This window comes from Dreissena polymorpha, chromosome 4 (genome assembly GCF_020536995.1).
Source record: "Dreissena polymorpha isolate Duluth1 chromosome 4, UMN_Dpol_1.0, whole genome shotgun sequence".
NCBI lineage: Eukaryota > Metazoa > Mollusca > Bivalvia > Myida > Dreissenidae > Dreissena > Dreissena polymorpha.
In genome coordinates, this window is record NC_068358.1 from 63,764,244 (window position 1) to 63,780,031 (window position 15,788).

At 35.7% G+C, this 15,788-nt stretch overlaps 1 protein-coding gene and 1 long non-coding RNA gene across 2 annotated transcripts in view; one reads left to right on the top strand and one right to left on the bottom strand.

The window, feature by feature from the left end:
* The window catches only part of LOC127878475 (uncharacterized), a 143,340-nt gene extending 132,467 nt beyond the window's left edge, over positions 1-10,873 (bottom strand). The window contains 1 exon segment of the mRNA XM_052425001.1: positions 10,737-10,873. The gene's annotated coding sequence lies outside the window, so the exon portion shown is untranslated.
* A 1,967-nt stretch (positions 10,874-12,840) lies between these two features.
* Positions 12,841-14,221, top strand: LOC127876317 (uncharacterized). Its single transcript, XR_008047790.1, has 3 exons — positions 12,841-12,976; positions 13,418-13,499; positions 14,090-14,221. It is a non-coding gene; the product is annotated as an uncharacterized LOC127876317 (long non-coding RNA).
* The last annotated feature ends 1,567 nt before the right edge of the window (positions 14,222-15,788 follow it).

Genomic DNA, 15,788 nt, shown 5'->3' on the forward strand with positions numbered 1-15,788 from the left:
AAATTTGTAAGTCTTAAATACTGCATGTACTGAGCGGCAAGGCTATATTTAGTTACACATCTTCTGTTTTTAAAAAAGCATGCTTTGCATGCGTAGAACTTGGCATTGCAGACGACAGCAATAATTTCGCGCTCTTTCTTATAACACGGGTTCTACATGGCATACCAGTATTAATGCATAGTGAATAGTTATAATCACGTGGCTGTAGAAACACGGTGTAAATCAGTTCTACAAATAGACATGATAAAATATACATGCACTGGATTTAATTTGTTACCGCATCAAATTATTAACGGGTTTTGTTTTTCACAACTTACTCGCCGTAAGTAAATTTACACTGCTCACCAATTGCAATTAACTTCTCATAACTAATGATTGTTTACAGTACGGTAAATAGGTGTGATGATGCCCGAAACCGCCTTTAATGTACTGCTTTATTTAACGGTTTTATATCACGTATTAATGCTACAACTGTGATTCATTGTTAATAAACCTGCGATAAACGCTTACTCTGTGACCGACGTCAATCAAAAATAATAATTGCTATATAACTCCGCCTCCATAAACATTCTCGTAACCGATTGGACGTTACATATCACAGTTTGGCGACTGGAAAGTTACCCAAAAATTTCCCGTGATGCATCTGTCAGCAAACATGACTGTGTTATGTGGCTTGAATATACGATAAGGGCATCCGGTTATCTCTTATCAGTGGACTATCTATTACCACTTGGAGCTTTTATGGCGATTACGTGTGGAAATCGGTACCGAGTTGTCTTTAAAAGTAGGGAATATTATATACTTATAGAGAAATATCAGGGTTTTTTGCAATCGCCATTTTCATTCACATTTTAAACTTAAATCGCCAGCTGAAAGATTCAATCGCCTTTGGCGATTTTGGCGATCGGAAACGCTAACATAGCATGTTATTATGATATCGTGTTATATATTATGTTGTTAATACATCATTGCCTATATATTAAAGCCATTAAACATTGTATTTGTTTTGCTGAAAAAAAACATGTATATCAACGTAGCACTAAGCATTCGCAAAGTTAAATAAATATGATGATGTATAATGTGGATGCATTTCTCTGGGTTTTCAGGTCCAAAACAAAAAAACCTCAACATTTGATTATTTATTGTGTACTGTCTAGCGGGTGAAACTGTGAAAAGATGTGACAACCACAGAAACAACAAGATGGCGCTGCCAATTAAGTGATCAAAGGGCATTGACAAAAAATAACAGTTTGTATATATTTTTCGGCGTTTACTCAGATGGTCTCTCACAACAAAAAAACTATACACGTTTTTTGCTTTTTTTTGTTACAGCCTGTGCCATTTGGATTGGGAAAATAAGCGCGATAAACCATGAAATTGGGAAAAATAGCGTGATAAACCATGAAATTGGGAAACATTATAAATATGATTATGTGTTCTTACAATTAAGACAATGTTAAGTAAATATCCTTCCACATTCATATTGAACTTGCAATAATCTATATAGATTCTTAAATATACCATTTAATCATAACCTCTTTAACAGTAAGAATTTAATTCAGTATTTTTTTAAATTAAATATCATATGGTGAAAACATTAACAAATATTTATATAAAAAAGCGCTTTAGTGGTCTTGCTATGCAGGGCTCAAGCTAGACTCCAATTTTTGGGAGAACTTCCGGAGAAGTCACTTCTCCCTAAGCTCTGGAGAGGGAGAAGTGGGGCAGTTTTAGGGAGAAGTGGATCTTTTGCGATCACCGATGGACCATTGTGAACCATGACCTGTTAATGTGTATGAACTAAAGTATTAAAATCATTCCTTTTAATAAATTTATTACTGACAAAAATATAAGCATAAAAACATTATAAAACAAGAGCACCGCCTTGCGGGTGCAGACCGCTCATCTATTTTCTTTTTAAAGGTGAAGGGACTCTCATTTTCAATCACAAAGGAGGGAGGAGTGGAGTGAAGAGGGGTGTATAGTGTGGGGTTGTGGACATTTATTACATTATCTTCCAAAAAAGCGAAAAAAAAAAAAATAAATAAAAAAATCGGGGGGGGGGGGGGGGGGGGGGTGGGGGGTATAGTGTGAGGGTGTGGTGATAATTTGTGAGATGATCTTAAAAAAAAAAAAAAAAAAAAAAAAAATCAAAAAAAAAATTTGGGGGGGGGGTGGGGGGGTGGGGTGGGGGTATAGTGTGAGGGTGTGGTGGTCATTTGTGAGATGATCTTATAAAAAAAAAAAAAAAAAAAAAAAATTAGGGGGGGGGGGGAGGGGGGGGAGGGGGGGGAGGGCACAGGGGATGGTTTGGGTGAAGTCTATTGTGGTATGTCAGGTAAGAGTAGTTTCATCAAAGTATCAATCAAATCTAATCATAAATAAAGAAGTTATGGCAATTTTAGCAAAATTTAATAATTTGACCTTGAGAGTCAAGGTCATTCAAAGGTCAAAGTAAAATTCAAGTTGCCAGGTACAGTAACCTCATGATAGCATGTAAGTATTTGAAGTTTGAAAGCAATAGCCTTGATACTTCGAGTGGATCGAAACACAAAATTTAACCATATATTAAAAGTTACTAAGTCAAAAAAGGGCCATAATTCCGTAACAATGACAACCAGAGTTATGCAACTTGTCCTTTTACTGTACCCTTATGATAGTTTGTGAGTGTTCCAAGTATGAAAGCAATATCTATGATACTTTAGGGGTAAAGTGACCAAAACATAAATCTTAACCAAATTTTCAATTTTCTAAGTATAAAGGGCCCATAATTCCGTCCAAATGCCAGTCAGAGTTACATAACTTTGCCTGCACCGTCCCCTTATGATAGTTCATAAATCTTGCAAGTATGAAAGCAATAGCTTTGATACTGTAGGAATAAAGTGGACCTAAACACAAAACTTAATCAAATTTTCAATTTTCTAAGTATAAAAAGGGCACATAATTCTGTCAAAATGCCAGTCAGAGTTACATTACTTTGCCTGCACAGTCCCCTTATGATAGTTAGTAAGTGTTGCAAGTATGAAAGCAATAGCTTTGATGCTTAAGGAATAAAATGGACCTAAACACAAAACTTAACCAAAATTGTCAATTTTCTAAGTATAAAAAGGGCACATAATTCTGTCAAAATGCATGCCAGAGTTATCTAACTTTGCCTGCCCAGTCCCCTCATGATAGTAAGTAAGTGTACCAAGTTTGAATGCAATAGCATTGATACTTACTGAGAAAAGTGGAACTAAACGCAAAACTTAACCAAAATTTGCAATTTTTTAAGTATAAAAAGGGCACATAATTCTGTCAAAATGCACGCCAGAGTTATCTAACTTTGCCTGCCTAGTCCCCTCATGATAGTAAGTAAGTGTACCAAGTTTGAATGCAATAGCATTGATACTTTCTGAGAAAAGTGGACCTAAACGCAAAACTTAACCGGACGCCGACGCCAACGCCAACGCCAACGCCGACGCCAAGGTGATGACAATAGCTCATAATTTTTTTTCAAAAAATAGATGAGCTAATAATGTTGAAAAATAAGTTTTATAAGCACTACTTTATCAATTCATTAATATGACACAAGAGCAAAGCATAAAACTCAATATATACATGTATGTTTGCATTTGAGCACTTCAGCTCAGTACAAAAAGCACTTTTTTACTTATAGTACAGCTTGCGGACTTTCAAGGACTTCTCATAATTTATTTCGGGTAAAAATTACAGACAATAGGAAAATCAGCGTCAGTAAAATTGCGACCCCATCAAATTTATTTCCGAGTCGGTGACGCATTAATATTGTTTAACATGTTATTTATATTAAATAAACCCGATATTAAAGTAGATAAAATAGTATAAATAATCTAATTAAACACTGCCGTTATTTACGATATATGCGTTTAGGAATCTTGTAAACGCGGGTGTTCGCCATAAAAAATAATTTCAGCACATCGGAACTCAACTCGCGTAAAACACTTGCTCAATTAACCGTTAAACTCCACCTACGTTATCTGCAAAAGATTCGAAGGCGGAGCTATGCCATGCTATTATTTAATTGGACGATTACCATTGAGGAACAAACACACGATTAGTTCGGACTGTTGATTGCTAGACAAAGGAAGCCAATTTTGTCGGCGAGAAATTTGTCGCATTATTGCTTCAGACAGGAAGCGGCTATCCTTTGATGACGTCAAACTGTCAATTCACACGGAGTGCAAATTTTCCGAAGACTTTAACCCACTCTTTGTGTACAATTCAATTAAAAAACAAACACTTGCTAACATTAAACGTTGGATTAAATCAACGAGTTTGCATGACAATAACAACTTTAACAAACATTACCGCAACGACGCGGGAACTGATCTACCTAGATTTTTTTTCGACACATTTAAATAACTCTTTCATAGCCGCGTCATGCGAAAATGGGTTTTATGCGTTTAGGCCAGTATCTTAAAGCGGGTATATATGATTTTTTATATGTGTTTAATTGTAATATATTGATAAAATATGTTACAATAACACAAAATAGACAAGAAAAATTATACATTAAAGCCGAATTTCATAAAATGCAGCAAAGACAAATAAGCGCCCCGAGCCCTGACGTACATATTTTCCTACAATAACCGAAGCATTCGTCTTTGTATAAGAATCGGAGTTAGTGTTCATGTGTCGTATGAATAGATGTCGTTGCAGGAATTCAAATAAACCGTTAAACTAAGTTTAGATGCACATCGTACATGTATGGTATACATGCTGGCGAATTCGGCTGTACAGCCGTTTTCAATTTCAGAATTAAATATTTGGCTTATTTTGCATTTTTCGACACATGTTCTTCTTAACTTTTATTTTAATTTATATTGAAATATATATATGTTTTTTACACAGTTTATATAAATTCATAAATATTTGACAAAATCGTATATACCCGCTTTAAAGTATTATATTCGATATGTGTTCGTGTGTCGTATGAACGAATCTGCACTAAAACTAAATTTACGGTTCAATAGACACCTATAAACATAGCATATACTGTTATATGCGCATAATATCACTCCAAGCGCTTCGGCCAGCGTATCTTAAAGTATTATATTCGATATTTCACATTACTGCCCCAGCCCTCTTAGCCGAGAGGAACTGTCTTTTTTTATAAGGATCGGAGTTAGTGTTTACATCTTACATGATCAGTTGTCAAACGAAAGTACGCTTGATATTAATTGCATTATTTTTCTCTTTCCGGGATATTGTTTTAGTATGTTGATGCTGCATTAACAAATATAAGTGTATTAAAGTGATAACACCAAAAATAAACACCGGTTGCTATAGACACCTATAAACATAGCAGATACCAATTAATACATAGAGACCAACATTCTTTTAATCCTGATTGTTTTGGGGACATTGAATGCGATAATTGTCATCAATTAACAAAGTGTCTCGCCCGGTGTCGGCATGTTGTCTATTTGCCGAAATGGAGTTTGTAACCCACGCTCTGATTAGTCAGGAGCGAACCCTGCCAAATACCTGTATGACGAGCACTGTGAATGGTTGCTTATCAATTTTCAATAGGTAATTTACTACGCCAGGGGGCGGAGTTTCGTCGATTCGGTCAGTTGATTGACGTCGGCGTGTATTCGGTAATAAACAGAAGCAACTTTGATAGCGCTGCGGATATGATAATTGCCAGATTTTAGGGCGAAGTGGTTATCGCCGGTGCTTTTGATCAGGGCCATTACAGGGAAGCCGCGGCGATATAATCGCCCGAGTCGCCCAGTTGTGTGAGCCCTGCTATGTCAATGATGTATTAAATGGAGTTAAAATAATTTATTTCATTTCTTTACCTTTCAACATCTTGCACTTCAATGCTATTTCAGTAATCTGTAAAGCGTGACAAACATAATAAAGCAGAATATGCATATGAATCTGATTTTACACAGATCCACTAACATATAAATCATATCATGTTTGTCTCTTTTCATTTTCGAACGATACTCATCTTAAATGCATTAACTTTGTGAGTACCGGTAGACTAACTCCAATTTCCCAACACTGATTTCCGTGATGCACATTCACTGTGAAGATTTGTAATAAATATTTGTTGTTTTTATCTCAAACGTTGTATTTTGCGTTAATTGACACACGCATTAAATTATTCCGTAATAACCATATTATATTTGTTGTTAATTTGAATGTTATTTATCATTTTCGCCGCTCATCGCAAATTTCTCGTCTGCTTGCCGCCATCTTGGACGTGTGTAAAAACAGGCGTTTACAATCGGGATACATCGACTATCATCGGTATCCTCCGCAATATAGAGAGAGATGTGGATAGCAACGTTAAATCGTATTCGGCTAAATGCGCGAACAATACGTAAGTCAGTTGTTGTTATGCGACGATTCGGCAAGCTGGATCGGCACTCGTTCGAAATTATTGCTAAATTACATTGTAATCTTATTGGCTTTATTGGGAAAATTTTGTCTTTTTTGGGGAAATTTTAATCAAATTTTTGGGGAAAAACGTCATTTTTTAGCAATTGGGAAGCAGCCGAATATCTGCTGTAATTTCTTGCAAATAAATTCACTGGCGCTCGACTATAGAGTGCTTGACAGTATAACGTAAGCCATCATGGGGAAATTGTTCATATTTGGGGGGGGGTAGGGGGGATGAGAGGGGGGTATAATGTGGGGTGTTGTAATTTATTAGATGATGTTTAAAAACAAACAAAAATTCGGGGGGGGGGGAAGGGATTCTGGGTAGGGGCGTGGGGTATTGTTTGGGTGGAATCCATTGTGGTATTCAGGTAAGTGTTGTTTTGTCAAAGTAATAATAAAATGTGATCATAAATAAAGAAGTTATGGCAATTTGTTCAATTATCTAAGTGTTAAAGGGGCCATAATTATGACAAAATGCTTGATAGAGTTGTCTGCTCTTGTTTATAGGTTGGGGTCATGTTGATAAACAAGTATGCAACATATAAAAGCAATATGTCAAAGGATATAGGAAATATTTGGGGTAGTACGCAAACTTTAACATAGATTTATCAATAATATGCATATTCTAAGTATAAAAGGGGCAATAATTAGGGCTGTAATGATACATTCGTATATTCGAATTACTCGAATACGGCTGTGGACGAATCGTATTCGTTATTCGAAACCTCCCGAACCGAATATTTGATGAATACAAACAACGTGGTTCAAGTTTGAAAGTTTAATCATCTTACCTTACAAATGAAGGTTCATACAATTAACCCCTATATTTAAATGTTCTTCTCCTTATTCCGGCGTTTTTCATCATGTTTACCCCACCCACAATGTTACACAGTGAGATTATCAACAAAAATGGCAGGCACCGGTTAAATATTTACGACATTGAAATGAATTGAAAAATCTTTCGATGGTTGTTTAATGTTTATTTAGGTAAATACGAGTAATTTGATGCTTAAACATACACACAAAGGATTAGCAGATGGAATTTCTTTTTTGTTTATCTTTGCGACAATGATTGTGCAACTTATCAACAAACATGGAGCCTTGCAAAAGGAATGCTATTGGTATCGTTGACATGCCTGCCAAATACACGTTGTTTGTCTGGCGCTACTTTGGTTTCCCCCAAAAAGACGATGAGACGATGACAATTTGCAGTGTTTTGTTATTTCAAAGTGTTATATTTCATATTTTCAGTATGCAATGATACTTAATTAATCAAATTGACAAATACACATAGTTTCATACTATATAATGTCATGTCAAGTTGTCAGTATTACTTTTGTTCATTGAAATTCATATTCACGAATAAATATTCGTATTCGCTACCCTGTATTCGTGATACGTATCGTATTCGTCACCTAGTGTATTCGTTACAGCCCTAGCAATAATAAAGACAAAATGCTTGATAGAGTTGTCTGCTCTTGTTTATAGGTTGGGGTGATGTTGGAAAACAAGTATGCAAAATATGAAAGCAATATGTCAAGGGACAATGAAAATAAATTGGGTAGTACAAAAACTTTAACATTTGCTGCATATTCTAAGTGGAAAAGGGGCCATAATTATGAAAAAATGCTTGATAGAGTTGTCTGCTCTTGTTTTTAGGTTGGGGGTCATGTTGGTAAACAAGAATACAAAATATGAAAGCAATATGTGAAGGGACAATGAAAATAATTGGGGTAGTACGAAAACTTTAGCATTTGCACGCAGACGCTGACGCTGGGGTGAGTAGGATAGCTCCACTATATATATTTCATATATGATAGACGAGCTAAAAATACATCTCTTAATGTACGAGTATACTCAAACCCGGTTAACTCGCGGGTCGGGTTGAGTCGCGGTATTTCATTAGCGCCCTCTGGCTTATGTTTATAAATAAACCTGCGTGACTTTCTTGTCAAATCTTACATAAAACTTCTCTCGCTACAGATCGGGAGTCGATTTTTGGTGATTAAATGTTGTAAAACTCAAACTTTAACAATATTTGAATTTTTATAGTTCAGTTAACTTCCGAAACGAAAAAATACGACATTGCTTGAAAATAACTGTGCTTTTTATTTTATTTGCAGGGACTACCCTACGGGCGACTACGGGCGATAATTTCGCTCTAACGCCCGTGATATCGCCCTACGAGCCCAGAAAAGCGAAGATCAAGTCGCCCGATTTTTTTAGTAAACAAGACCGGAAAAGCGAAAATCAAGCCGCCCGATTATTATTGCCAATGCGTGCTACTGCCCGCAGGCGATTAACAAGTTTATTGTTTGTTGTTTATCTAACGGTTACACAATTTACCCCCCGCACGGATCGTTAATTAACCGTGACAAAGCAGTCCCTTAATATTGGTTCCTATAACAACACACTCATGCCTCTTCGCGCGTGCCGCAAGTTGTCTAATAATAACGTGATAATTGTTTGACCATCTGATAATTGCAGTTTTTAAGAAAGTCGGCAAAAATAATTAAAGAAAAACAAAATTGATCAAAGGTCTATTAATTACGTAGATCCACGATTAAGTCCAGCGAGTTTTGTCAGTTTGTTAATCCACCGATAATTACGAGTATTAAACACCCGTCTGATATAAACTGCAATCACATTCATTTTTTATATTAACAAGTCGTAATACTACACATAAACATTGAGAAAAAAATTCCTCCATTAGATATAAATTTTCCGAGTATGAATTAAATTGCTACGTTATGACCTTCGACATTGCAAATGGCGGACATTGTAACATTCAACCCGCGTTCAATTCATAGCTGGCAATTCAAATTACAAGTAATGGTGATTAAGTAATGGATGAAGCATTAACTGGTTTTAACAAACATTTGATAGGGTTTGTTAAACCAGATAACAAGGAAAAATTGGATTATTAAAGTTAAACAGGTAAGGCATTCTTAAGTGTACATATTTCGGACGTGTATAGTATTCGGATAAACAGTAATAGATATACTAGATGTTCTATGCATTACGATTGTGTTTTGTTACAAAAGCAGTCATAGGAATGATGGTAATATAATGACGATAAATGTGATGAAAAGGGGCTACCGGTACATATCTTAAATTACTTAAATAGATTGTAGATTTCAATGAGAATTTATTGTTTTTTACAAATACGCATAGTATAATGATAGAAATAATAAAAGTTGTGAAATGACCATGTTTTGTTTTTGATATTGTTCGCACAAACGTCTCCCTGATTTCCACAACTTCTCCCTGTTTCGGAAAAAAGGAGAAGTCACTTCTCCCTATTTTTAAGGCCTAGGGTAGTCCCTGATTTGATGTCTGAAATTCCATATATTTAACTTGTTATATTCTTTATTGATTGTTACTTTAAATGGTATGTCAGAGCTTTGATTATTGATGTTTTATTTAAAATTGGTGCTGTTTAACCCATTTACCACGAATGTACCGGGAGAAAAAATACACAACAATGGCAGAAGGTGGTGTTAGATTTGTTTCTACAGCAGTTCATATTACAAGATTTTCGTCATGAAAAGGCAGTTTTCAAATAAAGTAAAGTTAAAAATCATCGTCCTCAAAATCATTTATCTGATATTTGAAGATCGTTTCCAGACGCAGGTGAATAGTCCTTAAGTACCGCGAGTCAACCGTGGTACAGTATACGTATGGCAGAGTGGTCTTAGTGATAGACTTTGACTCCAGGGGTCAGTGTTTCGAGCCCAGTTTAGGTTTACTTTTCTGTCTTTATTTAATTTTGTTCTTGTTTTTACTGGAGCTTTTTAGATCCAATGTTTATATTTATCAATATAAAGCATTTAATGACAAACTTAAATACATGCCAAAATCTGTGAAAAGGTCACTTTAATGGTGTTTTATTCAACTGCATGGTCAATCATACATGCAAATTGCACAAATAGGGTTAATTTTCATTTTCTGTTTTGCATGAAATTTTAATCTTAACTTTTTGTTTCTAAGAAAATGTTAATTTCAAAATGAAAATGAATAAAGGCAAAAAAAGAACCCAAAACAGCGAAACATGTCAACAAAATTAACACTAAAATCCTTTCACTATGGATTTTGGAGATTTATAGAACTAACATAGTATTAATGGAAAGGTAGTGGTAGAGGAGGAGAATTGTTAACTTATGCATCATCTTTAGTATTCTACTAACTAATATAAACGGAGTTTCATTTTTTTTATTGCCAACTTGCAATATTGATTTCAGTTTAAAATATTATTATTTACGGATTCGGGCATAGATTGTTTTAATCTAGCTTATATACAAAAAAATCCGTCCACTTACATATCAAAGGGCAACTTGTACAAATGCTAGTAATAAGCATAATATTCCTAAAAGTAATACAATCGATATTCTACTTTCTTGTATTTTTTTATAGCGACCTCTATCGGAAATTGTGTAGATGATAAACTTTCACGGTGTATTTGTTGCAAGACACAGGAAGGCTAGAAACTACTTTCATAACCGCGATTGATTTTGCAGGATGCATGTAAATTATTGACACCTTCACAAAAATGTATGTTGTTAATAATGATTTGTTTGTAAGGGCCCTTCATGTAAGCAGGTTGCGTCGTATACAGAAATGCCAGAGCTATGAGATTTAATTCATTTAACTCTAAACTGAGAGTACTAACGTAAAATAGCTGAATCGTTTGCACACCCCTTACTCTCATAGTATCTGTCCCTCCTCATAGAATCGTGCCTTTTAACAAAAAACCCTCAAGAAGTGCTGGAAAGTTAATGTGTTTTTTTTTCAATTGTTAGAAGTTGTAATTTATTTGATGGCTATCCATGACTATAAAGACGATAATTCTCATGATTTCCGGTTTTCCAGGTTTATGCTATGATTTTTAATTACGTCACATACAATTATATGTTAGTTTGTTTATTGAATAATAGTAGCTTTATCAAATGTTTTATATGCCGCTTATTTTTGAATAAAATGTAAAAATATTTGAAGAACAACATTAGTAAGAGTTTCGTTTTTTCCATTACGTTACTTTTTTTAGAACAAACACACGCGAGCATAGTATAAAAACAATTCTTATAAACAAAACAGAAGGGCCGATACTATGAGACAATTGTACACGAAACTAATTATTACAGAGAGCTTAGTCTAGCCTATATTTTGTCAAAATATTGTCGATTTAAATGCAGTTTTCGTTTTTATGTCCAATAATACACATTTAACTATAGATTGACATATAACACATGCGTGTTTTTGTATTTGTTCACTTCCAAAATTCGTATGTATTCATCAAGAGGGTCGATATTACGGATAGGCATGCTATTTAATAAATAACCGATTTAGAACCCTCTAATCTTCTTACCACCACGTCGTTACATTCCTGTATGATCTATGCCATCACATTATCGTATCCTCACTGGACACTTACATGAAAGCATATACAGGGCGTAATCAGGCCCAAACGTAAATTCATCAAACACGAATGGGTTTTATAAATTGTAAATCCAGCAGGAACCCGAAAACCCTATTCGCGGGGAAAATGGCTACTCGCGTATCCGTGTCAACATTTGCGTCAATGGTACCGTTTCGGGTCTATAGTTTACCAAACAGAAGATCACAGAGTTAAGAAAAAAAGGTATTCGAAATCATTCAAAATAAACATAAATACCGATTATGTAACGCATTGGGTCAAATAATGGTCTTTTTATCGATTCAAATCAGAAAATATGCTATAATCTGGAAGAAAATAAGACGATTTGCAATTGCTCCTTAAGGTAGCGCACCTGTAATGGGCACCTATCCAAACATAATCTAATCTATTATTTTCTTAATCAGCATCATTTTACTGAACTACATGCAAATTTTTAGGTAGTCTTTCCGTGCTTTTTAACAAACTATACTGATTTTTTCAAAACCACCCCGACACTCGGCTTTTGTCCAGTTTTTGTGCACCCCTGGGGTATATGAAAGTTCCATAATTCATCCAGATTTCCAAATATAGGCATGCAGTTGGTGTGTACATATGCAGTAAAGGTGTTTAAAGTTTAAACAAGATGAAAAAAGTTTACTTTTACAGACATTTATTTTTTATAACTTGTTATCTATGGAAGAGCGCCATGAAATGTAAGTGGTTTCAGGCAAGTAGAAAATAGATTGGTTAAAAACAAAGTGTCATAAAATTCAAAATAGTATCATTTAAGTAATATTTTGAACTTAGTTTTTATAGATACACTATATACAGCAAAAATACCAAGAAATAGACAGATTTACCGTTTACTTTTTGAAATAAAAATAAAAATGCAACATGCATGGTTCGTATTTTCAGCAGTAAATCACCCAATTTAGCCATAACGTTGTTTTAATTTTAAAAATTGAAGAATGTACATAAAAATTGCAACATATTCAACAATAAACATAGCTTATATCACTGGGGGCTGACGAGGTATAAGCGTAGTCCGTTTCGCTACGAAGTCGGGTATATGTTATACTACGAAAACATTGTGTACATACACATGACATCGAAGAACGGATTAGTGGAAATTTGTGTTTAAAACAGGTAATATTATGCTTTTGTAATAACAAAACTCTGAATTTAAGCACAATGACATTTCATAGGTCTGTTACATCAAATTATGATTCAACATGTGTCTGGTTTATGCGTTAAACATTAAATTTACCGCTGATTTATCAAACCGAAGTCAAGTTTTATTTTACAAAAATGCAATTAAGGTTTACAACTATGTTTAATTGACACAATTTTACAATTTCCATATTGATGTATGTATCGTTAAGCCACTGGTGTGTTCAGAAATGTATAGGGTGACCCAGTTGTCAGAAATAAAGGCTTAATAGTATTTTAATGTATGATCATGTCTCTGACAGTATACGTATATGCCTCGCTACGACAACGCTTTAGCGTGTATGCGTTCCTCACAGAGGACGTATTGGTTATCTCTCAAAGGCGAAATAAAGAACATGTTTATTTTTTTAAATACAGAGTCATGGAGTGGCTGGATGTTTCCTTTGAGGAAGAGATAGTAACAACGACACAACATGATCCGAAGCGCACAGTCGACATGGTAATGCACATTATTATGATATAATTAAATTCACGACTAGGCCAAAGGAAACGATCAAAATCGAAAATCCATATATAAGACGACAGTTGAGAGTCGAGAACCTATTGTCGTCGGTCTCAATATAAATTACGCATCTTCACCTTGTGACAATCCCTTATACGTTCTTTTGGATAGAGACCGACGATAGGTTTTTAGCATACGGTATTCTTTATCAAATAACAGTCGATGCTCGTTATGTTATCTCGAAACTCTGCTTATGTCAAAGTAAAGCCCTTGTCCCAACTTCGATCCTTCTTTATCTCATACGGATTTTGATTTTTACATTTTATCTGTCAAAGCGATTTTCTTGAAAATCGGTTATCGCCAACTAATTTTGAGATGAATTTCATGTTCGTATACATGATTTTACCTGTAAAATCAACACCTGTAACAGCCGTAAGGTGTGGAAAGTAGGACCCCTATGGCACAAATCCGCAATTTCCTAATCAATGTATTGTTGTTAAGGCTTGACATAGGGTTTCTGTCACAGGTTATTGTTTACTGTGTACATGACGGCCGGTAAATTTACATTGTGTTACAATGCGCTTAAGGTCCGGTCTCACTATGATGCCGGCGGAGCCCCGGCGCGTGATCAGGCATCTACCGGGATGAACCGGGGCCATACCGGGATGAACCGGTTCTCCACCGGGATAAACCGTAGACGACCGGGGACAACCGGGGCTGCACTGGTAAAACCGCGAGTCACCGGGAAGGACCGACAACGACCGGCGTGGCACTGTGAACAACCGGAACTGCACCGGTACGGCACCATAGCTCTACCGGGGCCCAAACAGACCCCGGCAGAGCTACGGGGAGCCTGGTGAATGCCGACAGAGTCCCGGTATAGCTACGGTGCATAATTAAACCGGCGCTCTGACGGTTCCATCCCGGTTGTGTCTACATTGTCCGAAGGTACCACTGGCTCGGGAAATATCTGACAATGGGCGTGTTAATTCGTGATATCTTTCGCACAGGACTTTCTGTCACTGTAGATTTTATCGGAATTATCAATTTGCCAGAAACCGGATTGAATGTTATATTTTCAGCATACTTTTTAATGTCGCCACCCATAATATTGAACGTGCGATTTCTGTATTGTACACCTGGTGCAGTGTCACAAGGCATCTCCCATATAAAGGGAACCTTTTCGTTTGGATGCTCATGCGCACAATCAAGCACAGCATCTTTTGCACTGGGAAATGGTAGTCTGCAGTAACTGCAAACTGCATGTGATATGTCCTGAAAAGGATACAGAGACTTCGTTGAGTAACCTATACATTATATTTGTACTTCGTAGCACAACCAATACATACTCTGTGCGAAACCTATACATAAAGCGACTTTTAATTTCCTTCGAAACAAAGCATTTGAATAATTAAAATACATGTTCGTAACCGTTTTTGTACTTGAAAATGTGTAATGTACAATCAATCAAAGTAACATGTAGTTTTATTCGATTTAAGTTACCGTTATTGGCTATTTTAACATTATAACCACCTTATGCATTGCTTCAAATCAAAATATTTCGATTTTACCTCAAAATAAATGTACAGGCTGAAACTACGCACATTTGTTATTAGTTTGTTATTGAAAACAAGTACCTACCATTACTGGATGTTCCGTTCTCTAATCCATAAACACCAGAAAAGATGAAACTCGCCTGATTAAGTAGTGTATGTACACAATGTTTTCGTAGTAAAACATATACCCGACTTCGTAGCGAAACGGACTACGCTTATACCTCGTCAGCCCCCAGTGTATATGCCATATTAAATCATATTACGTTAGAAAAGAAATAAAACGCGTCGCAAAAAAGTATACGTCGTCGGCAGGATTCGAGCCTGCGCGGGAATATCCCAAAAGATTTCTAGTCTATCGCCTTAACCACAAGGCTACGGCACCTAATATAAGGCTCTTCAACCTTCGAAGAAATCGCGGGAAATCATTAGGGGTGCGCTACCTTAAGAGAACTTGCGTAAATAAAAGTATTGAAAGTATATATATAGATACTGGTGGGGCGATTTTGCTAAAATTTTGTGGTCGTAAAACACTATACACAGTGATGCCAACTATTCACCTTTGTTGAATAAAACAGATGGAAGTAAGGAAGGATGACAGGCTGTCAGCTTAATATATGATTTAGCTTGGGGTTAAAAGTAAATGCTGTTTTTAAAACAAGTCATTGTCGTACGTGCCAATTCATAACTGCGAAACGTTTGTGAATACAATGTTGATTATTATCATTTGAAT